The following is a 15,064-nucleotide window of genomic DNA, read 5'->3' on the forward strand; positions in this document are numbered from 1 at the left end:
AATCCACCCATAACCCCCCCATAGAATTTCATCGAAATCCACCCATAACCCCCCGTAAATTTTCAGTCAAATAATTTTTTTTTGCTTTAATCCATGGAGATGAGACCAGAAACAAGCGGGCTCGTGTGTGAACAATAACTGATCGATTACTGTGACGATACCTTTTGAGGGGACTGATTTTAAAAAATTAGCAAAGTGAAACAACAACAGCAGGAAAAGTCTAAAGCCAATAAATAGGACAGCAGGAACAAAATAAGAGAATCATCTACAAATTAAAGCAGTTTATGTATTGAGCATAATGAAGAAACGTCATAAAATTCCTTTTCAGAGTCTTGCTGTTAGCAATAGCTCTTGGTATTAACTTGTTTTGTCTATCGTAACTGTCCTTGTTTAATTGTGTTTTCTTATCTTTTATCTTTTAGTATGTCAGGTGAAAGATTGTGGTTAAGGTTTGGAAACATGCTATACTAATTAACAGTTTATCGCCAAAGGCAAAGTGAATATCAGTGATCATTATACATACGGGCCGCTTTTTTCATGGAATAAAAACATGTATTCTGTTCCCTTCTAGCGGGTTTATTGATGGCATGGATTATTGTCATCATATCGCTTATTCTCCATGTATTACGCCACTCTCCCCAATGGAGAACGAGTGTGCAATATTGTTACAATATTGCACATTGTCAAGACAACACGGCATCACACATTGGAGCTCATCCGAAGATCCAATGACAAAACTTTTGTGCTGCGCATGCACACAATCATTTCTTTGTCGGCCGGGAAAGAGAGAAGATCCAGTGCTCGGTTTAAGCTGAAAACTGAAACTAAAGACGCGCTGAACACCCGAAAGGCTACCAAAACTTCATTAGATATTCTTAACGCATATTTACAAGAGAAAAACATACCAACGGACATAAAAAAACTGGAAAAGGAGACACGTTGGAGATGTAAAACTTCCGCGCTAGTGAGTGACAGTTTGCAATCAAACATAGCATTGAGGTTTGCTTCATTAAAAGTGGAAGATTTAAAGAGAAAGACGCGCTGAACACCCGAAAGGCTACCAAAACGTCACTGGATATTCTTAACGCATATAGTGCTTTTAGGAACAGCATTTTCTTTCATAATATTTGGAATTCTTCCTCACTTACAGTGACAAAGCGATTGGCCGCAATTTTGCCGAGTCGCTCGAGGCGATTATCGAGAAACAGTCAGAATCTCTCGACCAATCAGCGTGCACGCTTTCTTTTTTTTTTTTTGATCAAGGTCTTTTTTATTTTTCAAATATAACAAACAAAAAAAAAAAAATACAATTCACACATGAGACAATCAAATCTAGTTCCTGTCCATACAAACAAATCTCCCAATGACCCCCACCCACATGTACTGGACCCCAAGCAAATTTCAGCACATCCAGACATCGACACATACATGGATGCAAACGGCGTGCCTTTTGGCGGATGCCGCCTTTTTCACGGCTGTCTGGGGGACTTGTGTGAATCGTGCAGATCCGATGAGTTTTTTTTTTTTTAGGGGAGGGGGCGTTGGAGCGTCTGATTATAATTTTATCAAAGTAAATTCTGTATTAAAATTACTAAATAGGGCGGCACGGTGGTGTAGTGGTTAGCGCTGTCGCCTCAGAGCAAGAAGGTTCTGGGTTCGAGCCCCGTGGCCGGCGAGGGCCTTTCTGTGTGGAGTTTGCATGTTCTCCCCGTGTCCGTGTGGGTTTCCTCCGGCTGCTCCAGTTTCCCCCACAGTCCAAAGACATGCAGGTTAGGCTAACTGGTGACTCTAATGCCGCTTTTCCACTACAAACGCGGCTGAGTCGGGCTGAGCCGTGCCGTGCTGAGTCGGGCTGAGCGGGGCTGTTGGAGTTGCATTTCGACTACAACCGCGCTGAACCGTGCTGGCTGGAAGTGGGTGGACACATTGGGTGGAGTTAGCGAAAGTGGGTGGACGTCACGTGATGTCGTTAAGCAGCGCAAACAGTGACATCAGTGAGCTTTTAAGCGGTAGTCTCACGACCCGAATAGTAAACAATAAACATGGAGGACATGGAGTCGTTAGTGTTGCTGGTCTTGGTGCTGTGGCTTGTTGTCACCGACAACGCGGACAGATACTGGCAAGAGCGTATAGATGAGGCAAGGCGCATAAGGCTTCAGAAATTCTCGTAATTCATAATTATTCTTCTTCCGGGTTTGCGGTGTTTACAGATCCCAGCGCGCTCGCGGGGCGTGTGTGGGCATGTGAGGACACTCCTCCTCACCAATCAGTGCACAGGGGAGTGTCTGCTCATGCCCCCAGCCTCACTCGGCTCGGTTTGGCTCGCTTCAGCCCCACTCCAAAACGGTGCGAGTTTTAGGGGCTAAGCAGGGCTGAAGCAAGCTGAGTCGTGCTGGTTTTTGGTAGTCGAAACGCGAACCGTGTCGGGCTGAAGTGAGCTGAAGCGAGCTGAAGTGAGCTGAAAAAGGGTAGTGGAAAAGGGCCATAAATTGACCGTAGGTGTGAATGTGAGTGTGAATGGTTGTCTGTGTCTATGTGTCAGCCCTGTGATGACCTGGCGACTTGTCCAGGGTGTACCCCGCCTTTCGCCCGTAGTCAGCTGGGATAGGCTCCAGCTTGCCTGCGACCCTGTAGAACAGGATAAAGCAGCTGGAGATAATGAGATGAGATGAGATGAGATGAGATGAAATGAATTACTAAATAAGCAAATGCTGTTACAGTCCATGAAACATAGGAAGTATAAGTATGAGAAGAAAACAGTAAATCAGAAAGCTGCGCACGTAAAGCCAATTACGTAACTTACGTTGGACTGATGGAAATCCTTGCGCGTGCAGTGAAGTGCAGCCAGCAGCAGATAATGGCGCGCAGCCAATTGGCTTTACGTGTGCAGCTTTCTGATTTACTGTTTTCTTCTCATACTTATACTTCCTATGTTTTATGGACTGTAATGGCATTTGCTAATTTAGTAATTTTAATACAGAATTTACTTTGATGAAATTATAATCAGACACTCCAACACCCCCCCCCCCCCCCCAAAAAAAAAAAAAAAAACTCATCAGATCTGCACGATTCACACAACTCCCCCAGACAGCCGTGAAAAACGCGGCATCCACCAAAAGGCACGCTGTTTGCATCCATGCACATACACAAACTAGGTAAATAAAAAAGAAAGCCATAACGGAGAGAGTAAAAAAAACAAAAACAAAAAGGTACAAAGATACATTTGGGTTACATAGATATGTTAATAGCTGCCGTGCCTTCAACAAAGGAAATAAATGGCTGCCAAATGACATAAAATTTCCTGGTGGTCCCTCTTACAGTATATCTAATTTTTTCTAAATGAACATGACTCATGACCTCCCTAATCCACTGGCCATATGTTGATGGGAAAGCATCTTTCCATTTAAACAGGATAAGTCTCCTGGCCAACAAAGAGCAGAAGGCCATCATGCCTAGGTGGTTCCCAGAAAAAGAGGCCCCCACTGGAGCCACACCAAATCATGAAATCAGAGGAGATGGGTGCACTGTTTTCCCACATATTCCGGAGAATGCCTCAAAGATAGAATGCCAAAAACTGTACGACCAAAACATATGCAGTAATATGGCAGGAGCCTGTCTGCATCGATCACATGTAGGGTCAATACCCGTCTTAATCCTAGACAATCTCTCTTTGGTCCAATGAAGACGGTGGACTATCTTGAATTGAACCACAGTGTGTCTGAGGCGTATAGAGGAAGAATAAATTCGCTGAATAATTTTTTGCCATATTTCCTCTGAAATCGTTTCATCTCGGTCAGATTCCCACTTTATTCTAAGGCTATCCAGACTGTTCATGTTATGTGCATTGAGTAATGTATAAATTCTGCCTATTCTTTTTTTCATGTTAACTTTACATTTTAAAATTGTTTCAAGCAGAGATTCAGGAGGGCTCAGTGGGAAACAGTCGGAGTTGGAAGCCACAAAACCTCTAAGCTGCAAATACCTGTAGAAGTGAGATTTGTGAAGACCATATTTCTGTTGTAACTGTACAAAAGAGGCAAACTTATTTTCAATGTAGAGGTCAGACAAGTGCACCCGTTCCACTTCCCACCCAGACATTAAAAGCTTCATCCATCATTGACGGGACAAACATATGATTCTTTATCAATGGTGTGACAAGTGAAAGATCAGTGAGATTAAAGGTCCTTCTAAACTGGTTCCAGGTTTTAATTGAATGGATAACAACTGGATTAGTAGTGAAGGCTGAGATAGGCTGTTCCAAAGGTAATTTGGAACATAAGGGGTGTTCACACGGCAACTTTTACTCCGGTGTAGCACCGGGGCTGCCCCGGTAGAGCGTTCACACGGTACAAAGTTATACCGGTGTAGCTCCTGAAAGCTGCTTAAACCGGTGCAAATCTAACCCTGCTCGGGAGGTGGTTTAAGAAATTTACTCCGGAGTAAATGCTAGTTTGCGGGGCAGCACCGATATAAAATGGGACGTCTGAACGCTACAGGGGTAGACTCGCTACGCGTGAGGAGAGTTGATTACATACGGGCATTGCATAATTTGCATCCTGGTATTTTGCGCTTCCAAAATGGCGAATATCAACAACAACAGAACTGCGTGTCTTCCAGTGTTGCCAGATTGGGCGGTTTTAAGTGCATTTTGGCGGATTTGAACATATTTTGGGCTGGAAAACGTCAGCAGTATCTGGCAACACTGGTGTCTTCATCCACGTTGTTTTCCCGGCGCTTGGTGATGCCATGACAACCGGGAAAAGGAAGTACATTTTCACGCATGCGCATATTTCATTTCCGCATTATTACTATCGTATAGCACGGTCGCAAAAACTGCCGTGTGAACGCAAGCAGGGCTGCACCGGTGCTAACACGCTTCTCTCTAGTAAGCAGGTTTGTGACGTGTGAACGCTCCAGAAAATTTACACCGGTGTAAGATATATCGCAACAAAATACATCGGTGCAGCATCGATGCAAATATGTGCCGTGTGAAAACCCCTATAATAGAGCTGCTAGGGAGGAAGACCCGATGGATGCCCTCTCCAACCCTGTCCAATCAGTACTATTAACATCCGAGCCATCATCTCTCAACCAATACAGCAAAGCTCTTATATTGGCAGCCCAATGGTAATACATAAAATTTGGAAGTGCCATACCACCCATCGTGCGAAGCCTCTGTAATATATTCTTATTAATCCTGGGCTGCTTTTTATGCCAAATAAATGATGAAATCTGACTGTTTAAATTGGCGAAAAAAGATTTTGTTAGAAAAATCGGGAGACAGTGAAATAAATATAAAAACTTAGGGAGAACGTTCATCTTAATCGTATTGATCCTTCCCCCTAAGGAGAGAGGGAGAGGGTCCCAACGCTCCAGGTCTTGTTTGAGATTACTTAAGAGGGGATGATAATTAGCCTTATAGAGACCTTTGTGATTTCGTGTGACCCAAACACCTAAATATTTTATTTTGTGAGGACTAAATTTAAAAGGGGTCATCCCAAAGTATGATCTGTCTACAGAAGAGATAGGCATAAGTTCGCTTTTCTTAAAGTCGACTTTATAGCCAGATAATCTTCCGAACTTTGTGAGTAAAGTCGATAATTCAGGAAGGCTTGAGAGGGGGTCCGATATAAATAATAACATGTCATCGGCATAGAGTGAGACTTTATGCTCCAAACCTGCCCGGTGTATCTCCTTGATGGTGGAGCACTGCCCCAGGGCTAATGCAAGTGGCTCAAGTGCAACAGCAAACAAAAGTGGTGACAGAAGATACCCCTGTCTCGTACCCCGCTTCAGCTCAAAATAGGTGGATAAATTATTATTGGTGCGAACTGCAGCCATCGGGAGCATGTATAGGATTCTAATCCAGGAGATGAATTTAGGGCCGAAATTAAACGCTTCCATGGGCGGCACGGTGGTGTAGTGGTTAGCGCTGTCGCCTCACAGCAAGAAGGTCTGGGTTCGAGACCCGTGGCCGGCGAGGGCCTTTCTGTGTGAAGTTTGCATGTTCTCCCCGTGTCCGCGTGGGTTTCCTCCGGGTGCTCCGGTTTCCCCCACAGTCCAAAGACATGCAGGTTAGGTTAACTGGTGGCTCTAAATTGACCGTAGGTGTGAATGTGAATGGTTGTCTGTGTCTATGTGTCAGCCCTGTGATGACCTGGCGACTTGTCCAGGGTGTACCCTGCCTTTCGCCCGTAGTCAGCTGGGATAGGCTCCAGCTTGCCTGCGACCCTGTAGAACAGGATAAAGCGGCTAGAGATAATGAGATGAGATTAAACGCTTCCAAAGTCTTGAAGAGATAGTCCCAGTCCACCCGATCAAACGCTTTTTCAGCATCGAGTGAGAGCATCACCTCAATATTCCCAGGATCAGGCGGAGCGGGACAATAAAGGATATTAAATAAACGCCTGATATTAAAAAATGAATAGCGATTTTTTTTTTATAAATCTTGTCTGGTCGGATGAAATAATAGAGGGGACAATGTTTTCAAGACGACGCGCCAAAATTTTGGCAAGAATCTTTGCGTCTGTATTCAGCAGTGAGACAGGGCGGTATGAGCTGCAATTGAGGGGATTTTTATCCTTTTTAAGTAATAAAGAGATGACTGCTTGACGCATAGTTTGGGGCAAGGAATTGGTGACTAAGGATTCTTCAAACACTGACAATAACAGAGGAGATAACTGGTCGGAAGACTTTTTGAAAAATTCAGTTGGGAAACCGGCTGGTCCAGGAGATTTGCCAGTTCGCATGGCACCGATTGCTGACACTATCTCCCAAACTGAGAAATCCCTTTCCAGTTCAGCCGAGAGTTCTACACTTACAGAAGGCATTTTCAGGGATTTAAAAAAAGTCCTCTAGGACAGAGGGATTGGTGGGCACATCTGAAGTATATAATAATTGGTAGAATTTCTTGAAACAGGAATTGATTTTCTCATTGTCAGTGCATTTTATACCACATTCATCATTAACTACAGGGATGGTTTGATTAGCAGTTCTTTGGCGCAGCTGGTGAGCAAGTGCTCGGCCGGACTTTTCCCCATGCTCATAATGACCATGTCTTGATTTGGAAATCAGGTATTCAGCCTGTCTGGTAGACAGGAGATCAAACTCTGTCTGTAATGACAAGTCTGCCGATGGGGAATGGCTATGCAGCCTGTCTAATTCTAATATCTCATCTGTTAATTTTTTAGTACGCTCAGTGCTAGTCCTTTTTTTATTTGCACAGTACGAAATAATTTGACCCCTTAAATATGCCTTTCGCGACTCCCATACAGTAGATGACGACATCCCTGGGGTTTGATTGATGTCAAGAAATATTTTCATTTCAGATGATATGAACTTAGTAAACTCATCTTCTGACAGAAGCAAGGGGTTAAACCGCCATGGACGGTATGATGACCATAGCCCCGTAGTCACATTCTTTTGTAAGATGCAGAATTCTTTTATCCAGGAAATGTCACGGAACAGACAGGAGAGGAGATCAAATGCGCTCAAACCACAGTTTATTAATAATAGGGGAAAGGGGAGTTGGAAGAATGTGTGTGGGTGAAGTCCAGTGGCAGGAGAACTGAGAGGCAGGGATGGCTGGTAGTGACGTCTGAGGTCTCCCATCCAAGTACTGACCAGGCCCAACCCTGCTTAACAGCAGAGATGAGACGGGACCAGGCATAGTCAGAGAGGAGTGGCTGTAGGGCTGAGCGAGCTGGAGATCAGGCGAAGGTACAGGAGGGGCAGGCAAGAGGCAGAGTCGACAGAACAGAAGGCAGATCAGAAGGCAGATCTCTGTCTGGAGAGCAGACAGAGTCAAACAGAACCGGAAATCTTCAGGAGTCAGAGTAGTAGGAACACAGAGCAGGTTATCAGGCTGAGAGTTGCAGACGATCTGACACTGAGGCTAGGGAGAACTGCAGCTTAAATACACCCAGGGGGAAGCAGGTGATCGGCCACAGCCAATGACAGTCACTGAAAGTTAATAAGAGGAAGTGAGTGCGGGCGTGGCCAGTAATGCTGAGTGGAGATGTTACCTGAAGAGAGAAGCCCACAGGTAGGACCATGACAGAACCCCCCCCCCCCAAGGGACGGCCCCAGAAGTCCCTAGCCACAGATCACCAAAGATGGGCGGGAGGAGGGGGAATACCGGTGGAGGGTTAGAACTCCTCAGACCGGTCAGTGTCCATAGCCTCCGCACCCTCTTCACCGTCAGAAGAATCGTCATCCCAGGACCCCCACCCAGGATTCGGTTCGGTGTCAGGCTCAGGTGTTGGAGCAGGGGCAGGGTCCGGGAGTGGATCCGCACAGTGAGAATCCCTACGTCGGCCCCGTCGGATGGAGGACTGGTCGGGGTGTAGCCGATGGAAGTCGGCGATGAGGGCCGGATCCAGAATCCTTCCAGCAGGAACCCACATCCTCTCCTCAGGACCATAGCCCTCCCAATCCACCAGGTATTGGAGGCCCCTGCATCGTGACTTCAGCAGTCGCCGGACGGAGTAGACCGGGCCCCCGTCGATGAGACGAGGAGGAGGGGGACCAGCGGGCTCTCGTGTACTGGCTTGATCTCAGAGACGTGGAAGGTGGGGTGCACTCTTATGGACTTGGGCATTCGGAGCCGGACAGCAGACTGGCTGATTATCCTCTGGACAGGGAATGGTCCGACGAACTGAGGTGCTAGCTTACAAGACTCCACCTGGAGGGGCAGGTCCTTGGAGGGGGCAGAGCTGGCAGGTGGAGTACGGGGGGTTAGAGTGGCGGCCCATAAGCAGGTCCGGTGGCAGTCCTTGCCCCATTCTCTTATCGTGCCAGTGGCCCAGTCGAGGTGAGGACTGTGTTGGCGGAGCCATGGATAGCCCAGGATGAGAGGTTGGTCGGGGGAACGGAGCAGGTGAAACTGGATGGTTTCGTGGTGGTTGCCTGACAGAGTCATCGGGACAGGGGCAGTGAGGCAGGCAACGATGCCAAGAAGATGGCCATCCAGTGCCCTGGCTGGAACGGGAGAGGATAAGTGAAGGCTTTGCAGACCCAACTGGCGCGCAAGCTCAGTGTCCATGATGTTAGCCTCGGCGCCAGAATCGACCAGGGCGGTCAGGGTGTGGGGTGGAATCCAACAGACGAAGACGAATTTGGAGCATAGGTTTCTGGCTGGTGGAGGACTGGAAGATCATTGAGCCCAGCCGGACCCTTCCCATGTCCAGTGAGCTCGTCGCTTTTACTGGGCAAGAGGCGACACGGTGACCGTCACCCCCACAGTACAGGCACAGATTGGAGGTGATCTGACGCTGGCGCTCTGCCGGGCTAAGGGAAGCACGGCCGATCTCCATGGGCTCTGCCTGGTCCAGAAGGCTCGGCGGAGAAGCAGTAGGAGACGTAGAAGGGGCTGGGTTACTCCGTGCGCTGGTGACTGACCGAGTCTGGCGGGCCCTCTCTCGTCGATGGGTCTGGACCCGGCGGTCAATGCGGACGGCCAGGGCAATGGCCTCATCGAGTGTCAATGGTTGTTCGTGCGAGACCAATTTGTCCTTAATGTAGTCGGCCAGGTTGTGCAGAAAGGCGTCCACCAGCGCCTGCGTGCCCCACTTGCTGCGCCGGGCCAAGGTCCGGAAATCGATTGAGTAGTCGGCCACTGTTTGTCTGCCTTGGCGAATACTCATCAGTCCTCCGGATGCCTCTACTGACGATGAGCCCAGGTCGAAGACCTTAGTCATTTCCGCTGAAAACAAGGTGAAGGAGGCACACGCCGGTGTCCGGCGTTCATACTCAGCAGTCCCCCACAGGCGGGCGCGGCCAGTCAGACGAGTGATGACGAAGGCCACCTTCGCTGCCTCCTACGCGAAGGTTCTGGGCTGCAGGTCGAACAGCAACCGGCAACTGGTCAGGAAGGCATGGACTTGGGAGGGGTCACCGTCAAAATGCTCCGGACTGCCGACCTTGGGTTCCGGGGCCTCGAGTGTTGCAGGAGCACCTCCCGGAGCTGGCACGTCAGCGGCGAGTATGACAGGGGCTGATGCAACGAGGGACTGCGGTGATTGGGCGGTGAGCAGCTGGAGTGCTTGGTCCAGTCGTTGTTGCTGCTGCTGATCAAGCTGGATCAGGGCTGCAATGTCGGCAGACATGCGACTGACATCTTCTTCGATGTGCTGCAGCCGGTCTAGGGCAGAGGGTTTGGGCGCTGACTCCATGTTGTGGTCAGATCGTTCTGTCACAGAACAGACAGGCAAGGAGATCAAATGCGCTCAAACCACAGTTTATTAATAATAGGGGAAAGGGGAGTTGGAAGAACGTGTGTGGGTGAAGTCCAGTGGCAGGAGAACTGAGAGGCAGGGATGGCTGGTAGTGACATCTGAGGTCTCCCATCCAAGTACTGACCAGGCCCAACCCTGCTTAGCTTCAGAGATGAGACAGGACCAGGCATAGTCAGAGAGGAGTGGCTGTAGGGCTGAGTGAGCTGGAGATCAGGTGAAGGTACAGGAGGGGCAGGCAAGAGGCAGAGTCGACAGAACAGAAGGCAGATCAGGTTACCGGGGCTGGAGAGCAGACAGAGTCAAACAGAACCGGAAATCTTCAGGAGTCAGAGTAATAGGAACACAGAGCAGGTTATCAGGCTGAGAGTTGCAGACGATCTGACACTGAGGCTAGGGAGAACTGCAGCTTAAATACACCCAGGGGGAAGCAGGTGATCGGCCACAGCCAATGACGGTCACTGAAAGTTAATAAGAGGAAGTGAGTGCGGGCGTGGCCAGTAATGCTGAGTGGAGATGTTACCTGAAGAGAGAAGCCCACAGGTAGGACCATGACAGGAAAAAGTCATCGATACGTGAATATGTCTTGTGAACCGGGGAGTAGTAACCGTATGCCCTGGAGGTGGGGTTGCGAAACCGCCACACATCCGCTACACCGTAGGTCTTCAGAAAGAGCTGAATAGATTTTGCCGACTTCGACAGGGATGCCCTCCTAGAAACACTCCTATCTAAGAGAGGAGAAAGTGCACAGTTAATGTCACCACCAAGTGAGAAAAAAAATTTGTGAAGAATGTAGGATCATCCCAGTTCGGAGCATAAATGCACGCTAAAATAACTGGGAGAGAATATCATTTTCCTACCACGATCACATATCGCCCTGCAGAGTCAGCCTGCACATGAGATGCCGTGAACTGTACATTTTTACTGATCATAATTGCAACACCCCGAGCCTTTGAGCAGAAATTGGATTGATACACCTGACCAGCCCATCCCCTAACAAGACGAGAGCTATCACAAGAACGTATATGGGTCTCTTGTAAGAATGCAGTATCTACTCTGAGCTGTTTTAGGTGTGAGAATATCTTTTTAAATTTCACTGGATGATTAAGTGATTTAACATTCCAACTTATGAAATTAGCAAGGCAACCATCATAACCTCTGGTGTTATTTATATTGGCCATCTTGTGTACACAGAGAAATGAGCACCATATATGAAACCCAACGACACAAAAACAAACATAAACAAAAATAAAAGTCTGGTGGAGTAGATTCAGTTCGTACATACAGTAGGTCCAGTCGTTACCCACCCCTTATCACCCACACGAACAAGGTGCTTACAGCAACCCTCAGAAATAAATCCACACATTAAGTGCTTATGATTGGGAGAACTATAAAGCTAAGCGCTCAGGCTCCCGTCGAGCCTCAAACATAAAGAAAATAAGAAATAATAAAGTGCAGAGTAGTACATTTTTTAGCAATGCATAGTAAACTTAGATTATGATTCTTGGGAGAGGATGTATTAGGCTAATCATGTGGTGTAGCAAGGCTATACGGCCTTACTTCCTTAATTAACATTGCATGCCATCAAGTGTAATGTCAACAGATAACCAACTATGGCCGACCAAATTGACCCATAATAGTAATCAGGAACTGAAATAGCATGTCTTTAATTTTAACTATGATATCCTATAAGTAAGAACATCAAATCAGAACCTAGTATACCCCTTTTCCACCAAATCAGTTCCAGGGCTGGTTCACAACTCGTTCAACTTGCGAGCCAGCTGAAAACCAGTTTGCTTTTCCATAGCTCGCGGTGCTAAGGGAAGCCACGTCATTACGTCGCTGTATACGTCAGTTACGTCGCTGTATACTTCAGTTACGTCGCTACGTTTGCATAAAGCTTGGCGCGAATATCGAAGCAAAAACAACACGGAAGAAGCAGCAGCAACAACAGCAATAATAATAATAATGGATGACTTCGCGTTTGTACAGCTGCCGCTTCTCGTCGCTTTAAATAGCCATCTTTCGCGGTCTTGTTATTGTTGTTGGTCTTAACAACTCCGCCCCCCTGCTGACATAAGCGGTTCTTTCCTCTGGCCCAGCAGAGAGTTGGTGCTAGCCTGGAACCGGTTTTTCTGGCCCCAGAGCCAGTTCTTTGTCAGTGGAAACAGAAAACCCGGTTCCAAACTAAGCACTGGCCCCGAACCAGCCCTGGAACTGCTTTGGTGGAAAAGGGGCAGTAGTAACACTAAGTCGAGCATGAAATAATATGTCGGCCTATGAGCACACGGTTCAAGCTGGTCAGCGTTGCCAATAAGAAAGCGGAACAGTATGTAGAAAATGCAAACACTGTGTTATAAATTTGTACCTGATGACATCTGGCACTCTGGTACACATGGTCAGCATACCCGTAGGTCAACAGAGGCATACATATTCAGTCGAGAAGTTCGGTCTCACGGGCATTCTCCAGCCTCCGTGGGTGGGATGATATTTTTCTTGACATAAGTCATAGCTTTGTCCGGGTCAGTAAACTCCCTGTCCTCCCCTCTGAACGGAATCGCGCTGGAAACAGAATCCCGTACCGGACTCCCTCTTGGTCGCGAAGTAGCTTCCTCACCTCTGTAAATGCCGGCCGCGCTTTAGCCACAGCTGCCGTGTAATCCGGGAAGATGGTAATTGGTTCCCCGTTGAAACGGAGTGGACCCCGGGTGCGAGCACGTCACAGTATCTGGACACAATCTTGGTAGTAATCCAGCCTAGCAACGATGGCTTGAGGTTTTCCGCCCGGCTTCTTCGGCCCTAGGCCCCGGTGGGATCGATCGATCAGCGGCTCTTTATCCAACTGTAGCACCTCAGTTAGCAGCAGAGGTTGTAGTGCTGGAGTTGGGTGTCTCGGGTACACCAATGATTCTTATGTTGCATCTCCTCGACCGCCCTTCCATGTCCTCACACTTCGCTTTCAGTTCTGCAATTTCTGTCTTCATCGCACTCACAGTTTTTTGTAAAGTAACCACTTCATCCGACCATGCTGATAGCCCCCCCCCCCACCTCTTTGAAGCTAACTTTAGCCTGGTCGATCTCGTACTTCAGCGCCGCGGTGTTGTTTATTATCTCCGTTTTCACCGCCTTCAGCTCGTTCTTGAGGATTTCAAAATCGTCAGCGAGGGCATTTTTCAGTTCTGACTTCAACACCGTTGAAATGTCCGCTTTCAGAGAAAGAAGGATTTCTGACTTCAAACCTTCAACATTCATCTTTCCCGAGGCAGGTGAGGGCGGAGTTACTTTAGCTGGGATCTTGGCAGTACTCTGGTCCCAGGAGGTGTTGGGCCTTGTGTTGGAGGGTCCGGTGAACTTGAATTTATTCAACCTCGTTTCCATCTGGACGTCGCCGTGGATTTGTTACACTGTCCGATTGAGTTTAGAAACAGTTTACTGTAGCATGAGATGGATTACACTTTACTTTTTTCGCTTAAAATAGAGGTTTAACAGGAGCTCACGTCAAAAACAGCTTACTCCATAGCGGCCAAGCCACGCCCCCCAGCATGCACGCTTTCTAATAAATATATGTTATTTCCAGCTGGGAGGTCCGTATCATGAAATACCATGACCGAGGTCTTGAAAGTACTGAGCGAGGCCCTCTGGGCTGAGGTCAGTATTCAAGGCTGAGGTCACGGTATTTCACCATACAGACCGACCTTAAGCTGGTAAATAATATCAAATTCTAACAGAAAACGAGAGCGCCTGAAAGGGAAAACCGAGCCGAGCCGCCATTTTGAATCCTCATTCATGGCTGTAATGCAAATTGCTTCCTCCTCGGTATACAAGTGCACTTCCATGGCAGGAAAAAAAACTACATTTTGCCGCCTATGTAGTCCCCTATTTATACAAAACTGAGTCATTCAGGATTCAGCCATGTTTTTGCTCAGCGTTAGCAAATTACAGGTTTTAGCTTTCTCCTGAAATGTTTTCTTTTATTTTGTCTTCCTCAGGGTAGTAAAACTCGCTTTCTCTGTGAACACTGTCGTTATCGCTATCCATGCTGTAAAATTAATGCTATTTTGAATCCTCATTCACGGCTGTAATGCAAATTGCTTCCTCCTCGGTATACAAGTGCACTTCCATGGCAGGAAAAAAAACTACATTTTGCCACCTATGTAGTCCCCTATTTATACAAATAGGAGTCATTCAGGATTCAGCCATGTTTTTGCTCGGCGTTAGCAACAGTTAGAGGTTTTTCGCTTTCTCCTGAAATGTTTTCTTTTATTTTGTCTTCCTCAGGGTAGTAAAACTCGCTTTCGCTGTAAAGCCTGTCGTTATCGCTATCCATGCTGTAAATTTAATGCTATTCTCCTGAGAAATGCTGGCAAAAATTTATAAGATTTTTGACAGATGTTGACAAAAATTACTATTATATGTTTGTTGTTGTTGTGAATGAGTGAGTTGCCAGAGGTCCATAACTGGGGTCCGTATCGTAGGATACGGACCCGCTCACCAGCCAATCAGAGCGCAGGATTTGATGGAAACCGGACTGCAATAAAAATAATAAAGATTACTTGTAGTACTATTGGCCTTTCATACCAAGGGTAACATAACATTTCTTCATCACACCATCAGAATGAAGATGTAGATGATAAACAAACAAAAATCTCAGTCTGACATCTGAACAGCATTAACATGTTTAAGTATTCTCACAATCACATTACGGGCGGCACGGTGGTGTAGTGGTTAGCGCTGTCGCCTCACAGCAAGAAGGTCCGGGTTCGAGCCCCGGGGCCGGCGAGGGCCTTTCTGTGCGGAGTTTGCATGTTCTCCCCGTGTCCGCGTGGGTTTCC

The 15,064-nt window shown here is 47.3% G+C and overlaps 1 protein-coding gene across 2 annotated transcripts in view; it reads left to right on the forward strand.

The window, feature by feature from the left end:
* The window catches only part of LOC132884896 (importin subunit alpha-1-like), a 48,628-nt gene that overhangs the window by 23,187 nt on the left and 10,377 nt on the right, over positions 1-15,064 (forward strand). The gene's annotated exons all lie outside the window — the stretch shown is intronic.

The sequence above is a fragment of the Neoarius graeffei genome, chromosome 4 (assembly GCF_027579695.1).
Source record: "Neoarius graeffei isolate fNeoGra1 chromosome 4, fNeoGra1.pri, whole genome shotgun sequence".
In the NCBI taxonomy this organism is placed as follows: Eukaryota; Metazoa; Chordata; class Actinopteri; order Siluriformes; family Ariidae; genus Neoarius; species Neoarius graeffei.